We start from the raw sequence: 16,554 nt of genomic DNA, 5'->3' as shown, positions 1-16,554 counted from the left end.
ATCAGTTACTGAGAGAGAATTGTTGAAATTTTCATCTCTATGTTGGCTTGTTTATTTTCTCTTATGTTCTATCAGTTTATTTTCTCTTATGTTCTGTCAGTTTTTCTTCATGTATTTTGAAGCTCTGTAATTAAATGCATACACATTTAGGATTGTTATGTATTCATAAAGATTGATCCTTTTATCAATGAAAAAATGTATTTCTTTTTCTCTGTTAATCTTTACTGTCCTAATCTCTCCTCTGTCTGAAATAAATACTCTTCAGCTTTTTTATGATAGTGTTTGCATGGTATACATTTTTCTATCCCTGTATCATGAACTTCTGTTTCAATATGTTTGAAGTTTATTTCTCATAGATGGTATATAATTGGGTCTTGCTTTAAAAAAGTTTAACTGACAATCTCTGTGGGGTTTTCTTTGACATTTTGTTTGTTTTTTTAATTGTAGTGCTTAGACAATTTACATTTAATACATTATCAATATGCTTGGATTTAATTTTACTATCTTACTACTAGTTTTCTATTTGTCCCATACCTTCTTTTCTCCATTTTCTCTTTTCCTTACTTTTTGTATATTGTGAATTTAGCATTTTATTTTCTTTACAATATGGGCTAATTTTTACACTTTTTTGGTGGTTATTATAGTGTTTATAATATGCATCTTTAAGTCATCATTGTTTACCTTCAAGTAATATACTAGTACTTCATATATAACATAAGCACATTAAAATTATATACTTCCATTTCTCCCTTCTCATCCTTTGTGCTATTGTTGTCATACCTTGTACTTATGCATATATTATGCATCTCATAATACATTGTCATCATTTTTATTTTAAACCATAATTGTGCTTTAAAGAAACTTAAATATGCAAAAAATTTCTTTTATATTTGCTTACATCCTTACCATTTCTGGAGCTCTTTGTTCCCTTTGTAGATATGAAGTTTCATCTGTTACCATTTTCCTTTAGCCTGAAGAACTTCCTTTTACATTTATTGTAGTTTAGATCTGATGATCATAAATTTTCACCACTTTTGTTTGTCTGAAAAGGTCGTAATTTTGTTTTTATTTTTTAAAAAATATTTTTGATGGATATAGAAGTCTAGATTTACCTTTTTTCCCCTTTTAGTACTTTAAAAAATGTCATTCAATTGTCTTCTGACGTACTTTGTTTCTGATATGAAGTCACTGGATTTCTTCTTATCTTTGTTTTTCTGTATCAGATATGTCTTTTTTCCTCTCTGGCTACTTTTTCTCTCAATTTCTAGTTTTCAGCAATTTTAATATGATTTCTTTGTGTTTATACTGTGTGAACTGTATTGATATTCTTGGATCTGTAGGTTTATATTTGTCATCAAATTAAAAAAAATAATTAGCCATTATTTCAAGTTCCTGTTTCTATGTCTTCAAGTTTATTGATCTTTTATTTTCCCGTGTATACTCTGTTCTTAATCTCATTCAGCAAAATTTCCATTTCAGAAAATCTATTTTTAGATCCAGAAATTGCATTTGGTTCTCTATCTTCAATTTCTCTATTTCTTTTGTTTATATTTTCTTTAAATCTTTGAATATATTTATAATACCATTTTTAAAGTCTTTGCTAATTGTCATCTCTGTCATTTCTGTGAATATTTCTATTGACTGATTTTTTTTCCCCAACTACAGATCCCATTTACTGCATTTTATCAGGGTTACAATTTTTTGATAGGATACTGGACATGGGGAATATGACTTTGTTGAGTGGATTTTGGAATCTTCTTTTAAAGATATTTGGATTTTATTTTGGCAGACCATTAAATTATTTGCAGATCAACTTGATTCTTTTGAGGTTTGTTTTTAGTGGAGGTCTGCAGTAGCCTAACGTAGCCCTAATACTTCTGGGGTCTTTACTGAATGCCCTGCTTGTTCAACGAAATTTCTGCACCACAATTGGTTAGAACTTGGATGACTCCCAGGCCTGTATGAGTTGTGGGAATTGTTCACCTTACAGCTCCTTGTTAGTTCTTTCACTCATAGTTATTCTTTTCCTGGTTTCATAATGTCTTACCACATATATGCAGAACTGGGTACACTGCCAAAGACTCAAGGGGCCACCTATGCAGATTTTTGAAGCTTTTTCTCTGTGTAACTCTCTCCTCTCTGGTACTCTGCCTTGCAGATTCAAGCCTTCTTAGCTTCTCCAAACTCCAGTATTGTCTCTTCAACTCCATGAGATCCTGTGATCTACTTGGTTTCTATTTTCATATGTGAGTCCCCAGATTTGGGGGGCTTACCTGTTTATTTCCTTTCCTTCAGGGATCAAGTCCTGTGCAGTCTGTAGCCTATGCTTGAAAAGAGCTGTTTCATATATTTTGTCCTTTTGGAAAAGTAGTTTACTGTAGGAAGGTAAGTCTAGTACCAGTTACTATATCATACATTGGGGGTAGAAGTCATGAAATTGTATTCCAAGTCAAAATGGAATACTCTTTTTCCATTACTCTTTATAGGAATGTGTAGTTTTATCTGATGACTGATTAACTGAAACAAAAAATCCTTTTAGCTCAATACTGACAAATTAAGAATTTGTAATAAGAGAACTAGACTCTTAGAAGTGAGTTAATTTGATGTGTCTTTTGCTCATTGGACAAGGCTCCAAAATGATTTGGGAGAAAAATTTGGCTGTTTTCTCTCTTAAATATCAAAGTACCCTTCATTTTATCATTCACTCTGTTTTTGTCTATAGAAAGTGAACTCAAAACGGCTGGAGGAGAGACACATCGGGTCCAGAAGGGATTGTGCTGCTCGAACTGCCAGTTACAAAAATATGTCACATACCTTTTTGTGGAGCCACTAGTGTGGCATACAAAGAAAGGGACTCTTATTGCCATCTTGGCTAGCACTGTGGTTTTATGTTCTCATGGTTTGGAAGCCATGACTTAGAAAAAGCCATGGTACCTGGCTGACAAACCAGCTGACATAAATGTGCTAACCATATTCTGGCCGGTGGCCTGGTCTGCTAGCTGGCTTCTGAGAAATGATACACATGGAGGCCTCTCAGACAGATCACCACTATCTCCAGCCTCTGAATGTTCTGGAATCTTAATCTGGAGTGAGTTCATTGCTCTCTATTTTCACTGGAAATGGACCAAAGAAACTGCCAAAGTCTCTTTCTGTGTCTAACACCAATCATATAATGTGACGCTGTTTGTCAAGATGCTGGGTTCTTTAGCTGGGTGGGCATGGGAAGTTCAACCAATCTAATATATATGATAGAGATGTATATATTTATAGTTTATGTAATGTTTCAATATATAGATGAAAGTCGTGCAGGCTAGTTTCTCAATCCCCTGTCTGTCATATAAGGATATTATTAAATTTTATTGCATAGGGTAGGAGGATTCAAAGAATTAACACATACAAATAACTTAGTGCCTAGCACATAGAGCCTTAGCTGAATACATTTATACTGCTGTTATTTTTAAAATATATTATAGATGTAAGGTAATCCTTGGTTACTCCAAGGATTTATTTGATAGAGTATGCTATGAGCTTGGCCCTATCTGGCCCTGTTTTAGCTATTTTGTGGTGTTTATCTGTATACTCTATTTAGCAAGTACTTTAGGAAACAAATTTGGGTGGTTGAGGTAAATGATCCACCTCAATGTTCAGGTCTATCTGTGAAAACCAGAAGAGAACTGAGGTAAGAAAATGCAAGTTACATTGTGGTCAATCACAGGCATCGTGTGGAGAAGCAGACTTCTCATTTTGCAGGTCTGGTTCTCCTGTCTGAGACTTGGATCCGGCTGTGCCAAACAAGAATATAACTGCGAAAATGTCAAGAGTGTAATTATAAAAGGTTAAAAGGCATCATAGAAGTCACTGGACCTATTTTAAACAGAAAGATGCCGAGGAACACACCACTATCTGTGCTGGTCATTTACCTACTCAGCCCCAAACCCACAAGGCTGTCTCCACTCTGTGGCGCTGGGTTTAGAGCTCTGCCAATTGCATTGCCCAGACTCTTTTGCCAGTTGACTTCCTTTCGGGTTCTGCTAATTTCTAACACTACAGGGAGATTGGAAGGTAGGTACTTCCTTCCTATTTCTTGTTGGTCTTGTCAGTGTTGCTCTGACATTGGACGTTTACCATTGTCTTTGTCTTCTTTTAGCTTCATTTTCCCCCCTCAGAGATATTGCTAGCCAGGTATTGTTTCCTTCTCAGAGATCTGAGCCCCAGCTCAGTGGGGGTCCTTCTCTGAGATTCTGAGATTCCATCAGCAGCTGGGAAGTTAGCACTATCTCCTCAGTGGACCAATCCCTAGCTTAATGGATATCCAGCTTCTGAGTGTCTAGGTTTTGATAGTCCCAGCCTCTTCCCTTTTCTTCACCTAGTCCTAGGGGTTGGAGATTCTTCCTGGAGTTATCTTCTCTGGGCTTATTGCTTGCCTTTTGTCCTTTCATTTCTCAAACACCCGTGAAACCAATTCACTATACAGTAGTCCTCCCGTGTCCACAGTTTCACTTTCCATGGTTCCAGTTACCATTGTCCACTGTGATCCAAAAACATTAAATGGGAAATTGAAGAAATAAACAACTCATAAGTTTTAAGTTGTGTACCGTTCTGTGTAGTGTGATGAAATCTTGTGCTGTCCCTCTTTGTCCCACTCTGTCCCACCCAGGATGTGAATCATCCCTTTGTCCAGTGAATCCATGCTGTAGGTGCTACCCACCCATTAGCCACTTCGTAGCCTTCTTGGTTATGAAATCTAAAAATCATAGTATACATAGAGTTCAGTACTATTTGCAGTTTCAGGTCCCTATTGGGGATCTTGGAATGTAACCCCCATGGACAAGTAGGGGGAGTACTGTATTAAATTTTTTCTGTTTAAAGGACTAGTATAATTCCTTCCTTTTCTCTCTCCCTCCCTCTCCCCCTACCAACCCCCCCTTTTTTTTTTACTATTTAAAGAGTCAAAGAAGGAGAAGAAGACTATATGACCTGCAACACCTAAAATACATACTATCTGGACACTTAGAGAAAAAGTTTGGGGACCCCTGATATAGAGAAGGGAATCCAAATGTTTAGGGGGCATGAACAATGGAACAGATTGCGCATGTGTAAAGTCTCACTTTCTCTACATCTTCCCAGCGTGCTCACAGCCCTGGCGCTGGCTCACTTGGGCTTGGGCCGAGCATCGCTGGGGAGAAGGTGTCTCCTCTCCTGCTTCTCTGTTTGCACTGAAGGGAGAATAAGGACGTCCAGAGAGTCCTCCTCGTCTGTGTCCCTGTTCCCCTCTGGTACCCCCTGGGAGAGGGAGGACATGGGGTGTTGAAAAAAACAATGAGCCTTCGGGTAGGGACTAGTTATCCGTTGGATTTTTTCTTCCTTTAGTCAAAGTGGTTTCCCGAAGGGCTATGGGAAGAGAAGGCTTAGACATTACTGGGACCCAGGCTTCCCAACCCCGTATTTAGGCTGAGGCAAAGTTCCCTACGATAAAGTATCAATAGTTGTGCATAGCTCCACATGCCTCCTTAATCAATACTGGGGCTGATAAAGTGCTTGCTGATTGGGTTTGAGTTTTCTTGGTTACTGTAAGTTCTTTTTTTGGGAGAAATTCTGTCCTTTTTCCAGCTTACCTTTTCCAACTCGCATACTTTTAAAAAGCAATGTTTGTAATTCCTGCCACTCCAGTGTCAATGAGAGAATTTATTTTATAATGTGCACGAACTGGCAGCTTCTCAGAAAAAAAGCATTGTTGTTGGAATGAAGTCATCTGTTTGAAGAGCAAAGCCTCAAGTATCATTCAAGGGGCGGGAACCCAGTGCCCTCTGCCTGCTCAAGCCTTTGGCACACAGAGCCATTGTCAGAACCTGTTTCCAGAGCAACTGAATTCTCTCCTGAAATTACTTGGCAGTTGACAAGCTCCTCTTCCTAAGGGTCTGGAATAACTCCTTTCAAGGGCCTTATTTTAAGGCAGTTCATCTCTGATGGAAACCAAGATCATTGCCAGCCAAAGAATTTAGCAATACTCAAAAATGGGCTCACCTAATAAATATTTATAGTGTAGAGACCAAGGTGTGTGTTTGGGAGTTGGACTCTATGTGATGTCTCCATCATTTTAGGAACATCTTAGAGTCAAAACACTGTTGGCCTTTTGGATTATTTGCTGGGTAGTGTCGTATCTGGAAACGCAATACTGAGAAGACAGCTTTTGGGATATTTCTCCCATACATTTGCCCAAATTGAGTATGAGCATTCAGTATCACAGACTGTTTTCTGACTGTGGCACAGTGGGGTCTGGGATAAGGAGAAGACGAAGCCCTCTTTTGACTTCTTAAGTCTTTGCTTTAAAAAAAAAGTCACTAAAAAAACACAATAAAAGCTTAATTTAAAAACGGATGTCCAAGATGAATTGCTGGGTCAAAACTAACAAAAGTGGAATTTAATATAAGTGTAAAAATCCTGTGATTAAGTTAAAAAATCTGTTTCCTAAATAACTACCAGGTGGGGAAGCTCTCCATTTTATAGTCACAGTGAATCTCTTTCTATTAAGGGAAGCCGACTTGCACTACCTCTTCAACCAACCCCCAGAAAAGCCTCTCTTGGGCCATGTGCAAACAAAGAATAATTTAAATCTCATTAGAAAAAAAAAAAAAGATTAAACAGAATTCTTCATTGTCGAATGGTATACATTAATTAAGGGCAAAAGAGTAAAAGCATTTTAACTATACAGCTGAACTAACAAAATTTGATATTTAGGCTATTAAAACCTAAAATCCAGGTCAATCATTGAAAATAAAATCAGACACATACAGAAAGTAAAAACATAACTGAGAAACTACAAATGGATACACAGAGAAAAAGAGAAGGCATTGGGATCCCATCGACAATCTTCTTGAGCTAAGTGTGTTGGGTAAACTTAGGTCTTCTGATTAAATCCAGGTCGGTTTTGGCATTTGTGGGGGACCAAAGAGGGAAACGGGTTCTATTAGGTCACGTGAAGGTAGCTGCGGCCAATCAAAAGCAAGACCCATCAGAAAGGCTGTGCATAGCTAGTCTAGAACAGGCCTTTCACATGCCCTGGTGCATTAACTTTCAAAGCAACTTCACCATCCTTATCTCTCATTTCTCCTGTCTTACAGATATGGTCATTGATGGTCTGAGAAGCAGAAATTCCTTCAACTTCCCAGAGCCTGTTAGCAGCAGGGCTAGGGCTGGTCTCTTAGGCCCCCCACTAGAAGCTACCTCTTACAAAAGGCTGTTACCTTATCTGGGAAATGTTAAGCCTAATTCTTATCTCGAATTAAAATTGGTTGGGGGGAAAATAAAGGTTAAGTGCTTGCCTATACAGTCTCTCTTCTTCCCAGGGATGGGCTGTGAGCCACGTCTCATCATCTGGGCCCCTGGTTCTTGTTTCCTTTCAGCAGGGTCTGGTAGACTGCGAGTTGGCAGCATCAGCTGGTGCTTTGGGGTTGATGATGCTTTGTTGCCCCTTCTTGAGCCCATAGAGCCTGGGATACTCTTTATGTGAAGCTATGGAATCCACAGAAGCTGTCGCTCCTATGTTCAGGTGCAAATGCCCTTGTCTTTGCAGGCAGCAGAAATTCTGGTGGGTACTGAATTGGAGAAACCTCTGCCTTTTCTCTCTCCCTTCCTGTTCTTTCCTTTCACATTTCCCCTGTTTCTCATCGCTGCTCACATTCCTGGCTTACCCAGAATATTCTGTCTTTGTATACACAGCAGCACTGGCTCATTAATGAGCACCCATATTCTCACTTTTTAGGTGGATTTGGGGGTTCTCAGCCACATAACCTCATCCCTGGTCTTGATATGAATTCCCATGATGTCATCTCTGGGCCCCAATGGGGGCAAATCTCAGCCTGTCAAACCAGTCCTGCTGGGTCGCAGGCTCATTTATTTAATTGCCCGCTTCAACACCCTCCCTTTGCTCCTGCTTCTCCCCACTTTGACCATATGTCATTCCACACATCTGTGTTTCAGAAACTTAATTGCAAGACTGGAATTGCATGGATTCAGTTTACTCAATCATTACAATCCTAAGAAGTATTTATCAAATGCCTAATTGGGCATGGTGATATATAAAAGGGGCTGACTTAATGATTTGAAAATAATAATAATCCCTTACGTTTTATGACAGTGAATGCTATTATACCATTATCTCCTTTAGTGCATCAACTCCAGCTATTTCTGTCTTACACATTTGTCTCGGGAGATGTGGGATACTTTTGGCACACCCAGGACACTGCCTGCCAGTAAAACCCCTAAGTCTTACGGCCAAAGGGACTGTGCAAAGGACCTCGGGGATCAATTTGAAGCCTTTTGACATTTCTCTGCCTCTGATTATGAGTTAAAACTCCCATTGTAGGGAATCAGGGATTGGAGGGAGAGGGCAATGGACACTCCCCAAGTTTAGGACCATGAGAAGGTGAATTGAAGGAAGGGGAACAAATGTGGCTTTGTTCAAGGTGTTGTTTAATATTTTAGGGTGGGTTCTGTGTCACATAGCCCCCAGTTAAACTTGCTAAACTAAAAAAGGGTTTCACTCACTAAGATTCTTCAGTGAGATGTTAATAAGTATAATACAACCCAAAGCATCCAGGTTCAAAAGAATTTAGGAAATGCACTTTCCTCAGCACACATTAGCATATTCAAGCCTCTGAGAAGTCCTTTAGCAAAGGAAACATTTTAACCCTTCTTTAACCCAGAGCTTCCCAAAAGCCTTGGATCATGGAACCACTTTGGGTAGGACCACCTATGGGCATCTGTGCACCCCTAGTAGGGGCCTTTCAAACTTATTCTGAAAAGTGCTGAATTTGGCTAAGTTTTGTAAAAGAGGGGATGTAATAACAAAAGAATCAGTCTTACGGATAGTTGAGGAGGAAGCAGAGTAGTTATGAGAAGGGAAGAGGAGCTGAGTGGCGGTGGTAGAGGAGGCCCTGGCTGGGGTCACTGGTGATGGGGAGGTACCTGCTGCCCTGAGGTCTCACACCCTCATCATCTCACTGTGCGTTGCCTTTTGGGAAGGGTGGATTAGTTTTTTCTTCTGTCAAGACGCATCTTCAGTTTAGGGAGAAAGCCAGAAGTTTCTAGGATTGGGTCCTGGTAGAGTTTGAATCTAGGACGAATGGATTTGAACTTGAACTCTTGATTTCTCAGCTGTATGTGTGACCAGGAAAGGTGGGTATTCGCTAGAAACTGCGTTGTTGACCCTTCATCTACTTTTAGGAACCCTTTTCAGTTTTGCATGATTTTCCCTGGAGGTTTGCTATCAGGCTGCTGCAAATCTACCAGATGACAGGTACCCACAGCTGCTATTTCTGGAAGCACCTGACCATGTAAAAATACCCCAAATGTCTTTTTCCTTGTCAAAATATAAGAACTGATTTTAGCGAGATTTAAATCATAAATCGATTTTGCTTGGAAAACCCCCAATATTTGGTCTCTCTTTCAGGATGGACTTTGAGGTTCAGTTCCAGGGCTTTAACATATGTTCTTCAACACATAACTTGATGTGTTTGAATGGTACTCCTAAACTTCTGAAACAGCACTGAAGGATGTTATTTTTTGGTGTGGCTGGGAATAAAAATACACTGTTAAACTTTTTTTTTTTTGGAAGGGGGTGGGTACCAAGTAAAGTTCTCTTGCAACATAGTTCTGCTTTATTTGAAGAAGTTTATTAGACAAGACTGGTCTTCGGGCAATAGTAGAGATTCTTCGAGAACCAAATATTTACACTTTGAACTAGCTGTAGAAATATTTACTGATCCCTGTGAATTTAGCTTAGACACTGTTACCCATTGCACTGAATTCATGCTTTTGCTCTTGGGAATGAAGTTTGAAGTAATATATGAAATATTTAATATATAAATAATTAAGGTGGTGGGAGATATTTTTAAACTTAAAATTCAGGGAGTAATTTTTCCATTGAAAAAGGTTTAAGAATCATTTAAAAGAAGTCTGAGGCTGGCTTTAAATCTTAGAATATATTTTTGAGGTAAGAAGGACACTTTTTGCTTTGATAAATATATTTTAATTGACTTATTTCTGTGATTCTTTGTATGAAGGTTAGGGCTTCCAGGACTAGGGATAAAACATTTTATTGCTAAGGTCTATTCTGATGATTTGAATTCATTGCTTTTCATTTGTCTTTTTTGGGCTATTTTTACATGGGCAAATGGAGGGTATTCTGGCTGTCAGTGTTTTGACATTTTTATTAGATAAATTTGAAAACCATTTATTCGTGCCAATTCCATATCCTCTGGAGCTTCAAATGAAAGAGTCTGCAATATCTTAGTCATGAAACACCTCAAAAAGGACTTATATTTATCCTTAAAAATGAAATTTCACTTGGTATATGTTTGGTCGACATATTGCATTTCTAAAAACTTGTGCAGACAAGCATTTTGAGAAGATTATTCCACCAATTTAAAAGTGATTACATAGCATCTGTGAACTCAGTGTACATTTCAAGAAAAATGCTGTTGGCTTTGCCCTCATCCTCAAGTCATACATTAAGCACTGAAACCCAGAAGTGTCCTCCTGAGCTGTCATTATTGATTCTTCAACAGTCCTTTCTCTTTTCATATTTCAGAGTAATGATTGTATAGGACTGAAATTGGAATCTCATGTAGTATAAGTTTCAGTGAAAAAAATCTCTTCAAATTCTTCCAATCTCTCTCTGTGTTCAAGGACTAATTTCTTTTGTTGTGTTCCTTCAAAAATGGAATTCCCAAATCTTCAGTACAAATGAAAATTACACAGTTCAAAAAAGCAAGCTGATCTCAGATTCATCCAGAGGATGGGCCTACTTCGGACAATTTCATGAATGGCCTCAGATTGTGTTGTTTCCATGTGGTATTTTCTGATACAGCAGTAATTTGGTGGGATTTCAGGTTTATAGACTACTGTTGCTCCCTAAGTCATTAAAACAATAACAGTTATGCTGGAGATAATAGGAGAAATCTCTAGTTAGCTTTTGGGGTGTTCGGTTTTTAGGCGGGGTTTTGTTTTTGTTCCTTTTTTGCTGAAAGAATGAATGAACGGACGATAAGCCAATCAAAAGCTTCCCTCTATCAGAGTTGAGCTGCAGAGAAGCTTACTTAACACATCTGCTGACAATAGATTTGTAAAGAACTGGTCTGTTAGTCTGTCATGTATGGTACATGGTTTTTTCTTGGTTGGCTTTCCCTTTTCCTTGTTGCCCCTTCTTCTTCCGGCCCTTCTTCCCTTTCCCCCAAGGTTCTTTTGCCACTTTTTTTGTTGTTTTCTTGCTTCCCCCTTTTTTTGCATTCCTGTCCTCATTGGGTCTAGCTGGCTGAGAAATCTCCCTAAATGTCCTGCTAATCCTTTTGCAAGGACCTGCAGTGGCTCCCAGCTGTTGGCATTGTCAAGTGGAGACGCCTTGTTCTATGCAGTGTCACAAGTACACTTGGTCTGCTTCAGCCCAACTGAGTATGGCCCATGCTTTTATTCATGCTGTCCTCTCTGTGTTCTTTTGTATCAAATTTTTGTCCATAAAACAATTTGACAATATGTACTGGGTCTTAAACATTTTTCTATTTTTGAGGAAATAATTCTTAATATAGAAAAAAGTTTAATGTGCAAAGATAGTCATTGCAGTTATCTATGTAACTAAAAGTTACAGAGACAAGTGTGGATCTGCAACAGCAGAGCTCCAAGCAGTCAGCTCGGCGTGGCTCGTGTGAACAGTGAGGGTGAAGCTCAGGGACATACTCCAAATGCTCGAAAGCCTTGATGTCCTTCAGACCTTGACACAGCTTTGGGGTAGAGGTGGGGGCCTGAAAATGACTCCAGGCAAGTTTCCTGTCATCTCTTTAGGATGAAGCTCAAAACACAAATGTAACTGTTTATAGAAAGAAGAGCTCTTCCATTTCTTGCACAGTTGAGCTTGTGAATTAAGATTCATACCCTGTTCATACTTTAAAAATTCATGAAATGTTTATGAGCACTTACTATGAACAGGCACTGTTCTAGGCACTTGGGATATAGGTAGGAACAAGACAGAACCTCTCCTTATGGAGCTTACATCCCACTGGGAAGACAGTCCCCCTGTTACTTCTCTGAAGCATTTGATATGGTTAATGGCTCCTTCTCTGTTAGAACACTTTCTTCATCTGGCTTCCAGAACACACACATTCCTGGTTTTCCTCCTTCTCACTGGCTGCTCTTTCTTGTTTTCTTTGCTGGTTTCTCCTGTTCTTCCTTTACTGTTGGAGGCCCCAGGACTCAGTCCTGTATGCATCTCTTCTCTTCTCTTACTATGTTGACTCTCTTTGGGTTATCATTTAATCTCTTAACTTTTTTGTTTTCTTTTTTTTTTTTTGAGACAGGGTCTTATTCTGTTGACCAGGCTAGAGTGCAGTGGCATCAGCCTACCTCACTGCAGCCTCCAACTGCTGGGCTCAAATGATCCTCTTGCCTCAGCCTCCTGAGTAGCTGGGACTATAGGTACGTGCCATCTGCCTGGCTAATTTTTCAATTTTTGTAGAGACAAGGTCTCATTATGTTGCTAAGGCTGGTCTTGAACTCCTGGGCTCAGGGGATCTTCCTGCCTTGGCCTCCCAAAGTGCTAGGATTATAGGCATGAGCCACTGCAGCCAGCCCAATCTCTTAACCTTAAAGAGAATCTATATGCTTAATGACCTTCAAATTTGTATCACCAGCTCCGATTACTCCATTGAAGTCAAGACTTCAACTGCTTTCTCAACTTTATCACCTGGATATCTAATAGGAATTTCAAACTTGATGTGACCCCGATCCTCCAAAGGCTTGGTCTCCCTGTAGCCTTTTCTATCTCAGTTGGTGGCACTCCATCTTTCAGTGGCTCACACCAAACACCTTGGAGTCATTCTTGAGGACTCTCTTGTACACACCATATTCAATATGTCTGCAGATTATTTTCAACTTTACCTTTAAGATATATCCAAAATCCAAACACATCTCAACACATCCCTTGCTACCACTGAGGTCCAAGCCACCATCACTCTCACCTAGACGATTGCAATAACCTCCTTACTGACCTTCCTGTTTCTGCCCTCGTCTCCTATAGCCTGTTCTCCATAAAGCACTCAGAGTGATGCAGTCAACACATCAGTTATATCCTGTCTAAAACTCTAAAACCCCCAGTGGATCCATTTCCCTCAGAGTAAGAGCCTGTGGAGAATCATAAGGCCTTGTACTTTCTGGCCCCTCATTACCTCTTGGAGCTCATGGCTGTCTCTCTCCCCTTCCCTTAATCTTCTCTAGCCACATGGCCCCCTGGCCTTTCCACCGGTTCCTTGCGTTAGTTGTCCCTTTGCCTGAAATCCTCTTCCCTCAGATGTCAGACCTTCTCAGGGAGCCTTCCCTGACTGCTGTATTATAATTGGAGTAACTCGCTCCACAAAACCATCTGTCTCCCTTCCTTGAGTGATTCCTCCCCATAGCACCTACCAACTCCTAACATACTGTGCATTTTACTTATTTATGTTATTAATCGTCTGACTTCCTCCACCACCATGTAAGTTCCCTGAGGGCAGGACTGTTGTGACTGAGGCATCCCCAATGCCCATGTTGCACAATAAATATCTGCTGAATGAATGAATAAATGGGTGAACCTCAGAGGACAGTTTACCTGAATTAATCAGTGGGTTACAGGGAGGAATTTTGTCTATTCCATACTTATTTATTGAAAACCTACTATGTGTTGGGCAGTGTGTTTATTACTGAAGAAACAAGAGAAAATAGGACCGTTCCCTCTACCCTTCAAGTTCATGTGGTAACACGGCCCTGCTTGCTCAGAATCTGCCCTGGAGGTCAAGGCTGGTTTATCCAGGCAGCACTACTTAGCGAGCTGTGGGACAAGTTTTTCCTTTTTTTTTTTTTGCCTTTGGAAAATCTAAGGAATTGTGTTAGGTGCTTCTAGAAAACCCTATTTAGAAATTACATTTCATGAAGTTTTGTACCTAATGGGGCTAGAGAAGATCAGAAATGGGAAAGAAACAAACTTTTAATTAAGGCAGTTTTACTATGAGAATATCATGTAACTGCTTTGGTGGCTAGACTTAAGAAAATGAGCTTTTAGTATTATTTTTTAACTTGAATATATTTTTATGAGCTCATTTCTCTGTCTCTGGGATAATAGAGATGTGGCTGTATTGTATTAAAATTTGAATTTTAAAAGGAACCTCTTACTGTCACTATGGCAGTGGGTCCAATGCAGTGCTGAGAAGCAGTTAAATGGTTAAGAATTATTTTATGTTGATACATATTTTTCGAATGTTATTTTAAAGGATCCTAGGCAAAGCCCACAATTTGATGTTGGAAGTAGAACACTTGAGCATTCACATGGGACTCCATAATAGTTGAAGTCAAGTTTCTTCGTTAGAAAAAAATCGTGAACATGGGAGGCCCATATATTTATAAAAATGACATAGGGTCCTAAACACCCTTCTAGAACATTGAAAGGATCTTGGTCATAAAACTGCAGCATGCTTGGCTCATTGCCTGTCAGTAGAAGGGGTGGGGTGGAGAAATGTCCTCTCCGTTAGAGAAAGAGACGCTATTGCTGCAGAAGCAATAGGAGCAATGAGGGTTATGTCCGTCTTCTAGGCTCAGGTAATTCTAGATATTAAAGATTTTGCATTAACATAACAAATCAGAAACAAACAGAAAAAAATTTCTCTCTTTCTTTCTTTCACTGGGAAAGCCAAAGCATTAGCCTTTCCCCCCACCTTCTCATGATTGTATAGCAAAGATTCTTTGGCATCTGATAGGAAAACAGAAAACTTCTGAAGACCCAGGTAAAATTTTGGTGGGAAAAACTAATGCAAGTTTTAATCTCAGACTCTGGGAGATGTCTCGCTTCTGTAAGTAGAAGCAGATTTGATATCATTCTTTTAATTAAAACCATCTGATGCACAAAACCCTTTCCTAGTTTCCCTGAGTAACTTACTTTCCAACTCCATCTTCAAACAGTTTGTCTTCCAATAAAGCATGTTATCGTTTATTCAGAAAACTGATAACCCAAGAGTCGTGAATAATGGAAAAATGACAAAACTTGCTATACATAATCAGTTGGCAAAGGAAGATGAAATAACAGCTGCTTAACTGTTAGAACATATATTTTTAAACTGAGCTTGTAAGTTAGTATAGCTGCCAAGTCACAGATTTTCTTCAACAATATCGAGATGGCTTAAGGCCATACAGATAGGACTTTGTTGGTGGTTTTCTTCTACCTCCAAGCCTTTGCCTGTGGAAGGATAGTGGGCAGGGAGATAGGGTGATTTTAGAGGCACGGTTGCACAGGGTCCAGACCTTCCAGTGTAAATGCTAGCTGGAACCAGACAGTGACGTTATTACAGACACATTTTTGTCAGCTGAACAGTGTTAACCACCATGAATGTAGGTAGGTACTGATTTATGGAAAAAGTCAGTGTTATCCTGAAAAGTTGATTGGCAGTCAAATTAAGGTAAATTGAAATAAATACTCAATGCAATAATGGAACTTGATCTTTATACAGAACCCTATGGATAATCATTTTGTAAGATAAGGATTTTTTGGAGAAGCATGTTGATGTAAGTGACTTAAGTTGGAATCCCAGCTCTACTCCTTCTTGGCTTTGTGATGATTGGTAAGGGATTTAACTTTGAGGAACCTGTCTGCTAATCTATAAAATTAACACATAAAATCTTATTGGGAAGGTTCTATTAAAATGAGATCATGGATATATAAGTAATTTGTTGATTTTTTAAATTAATTTTTAAAAATGTGAGATTGAAAAATGTAGAGAATAATTTAACAGGTATCCATGTACTAACCACTAGATTTAAAAGTTAGTAACATTTTGTTTATTTTCTCCTCTTCTATTTTTTAGAAATCAAGTATCAGTAATACAGATGGTTGTTTCTCATCCTATCCTTTTCCCTTCTTTCACAGAGTTAACTGCTGCCCTGAAATTGTTTGTATCTTTCCCAGCCATAATTTTTTATGTTTATTGTATGTATATGTATCCCTAAATACTATATAGCATTGTTTTGTAAGCTTTACATACTTACATAAATGAAATATTTATAAATCTTTCTGCATTTTCCTTTCATGCAACATGGATTTTGAGATTTAGGCATGTTCATACATTAACAAGTAGTCTATTCACTTAAATTACTATCTAGTATCCTATTATAATTATTCATTTCATCACTGAAAACATTTGAGTTTTTTTCTAATTTTTTTTTCTGTTCAAACAAGGTTACAATGAACATCCTTGTTCATCTCTTTTTGAGCATATGTGGGGTGGTTCTTTGTGTTTTGCATTTAGAAGTAAAATTCTGAGCCGTCGCGTCTTCAGCTTTGCTAGATAATACCAAATTGCTCATCAAAGTGTCTTCACCAGCCATATAGGAGAGTTCTAGTATGCCCATATCCTCCTCAACAATTAGTATTTTAGACATCTTCTCTAGTAAGACTGAGAAATTTTGGGTGTTTCAGGTTTTTCTGTGTGTGAATTGCCCATTCATATCCTTTGCCCATTTTGTCATTGTATTCTTTGTATTTTT

Source organism: Propithecus coquereli, unplaced genomic scaffold, assembly GCF_000956105.1.
Source record: "Propithecus coquereli isolate 6110/MARCELLA unplaced genomic scaffold, Pcoq_1.0 Scaffold43, whole genome shotgun sequence".
Taxonomy (NCBI): domain Eukaryota; kingdom Metazoa; phylum Chordata; class Mammalia; order Primates; family Indriidae; genus Propithecus; species Propithecus coquereli.
The sequence above is the reverse complement of the archived record's forward strand: the minus strand, read 5'-3'. Positions refer to the sequence as shown.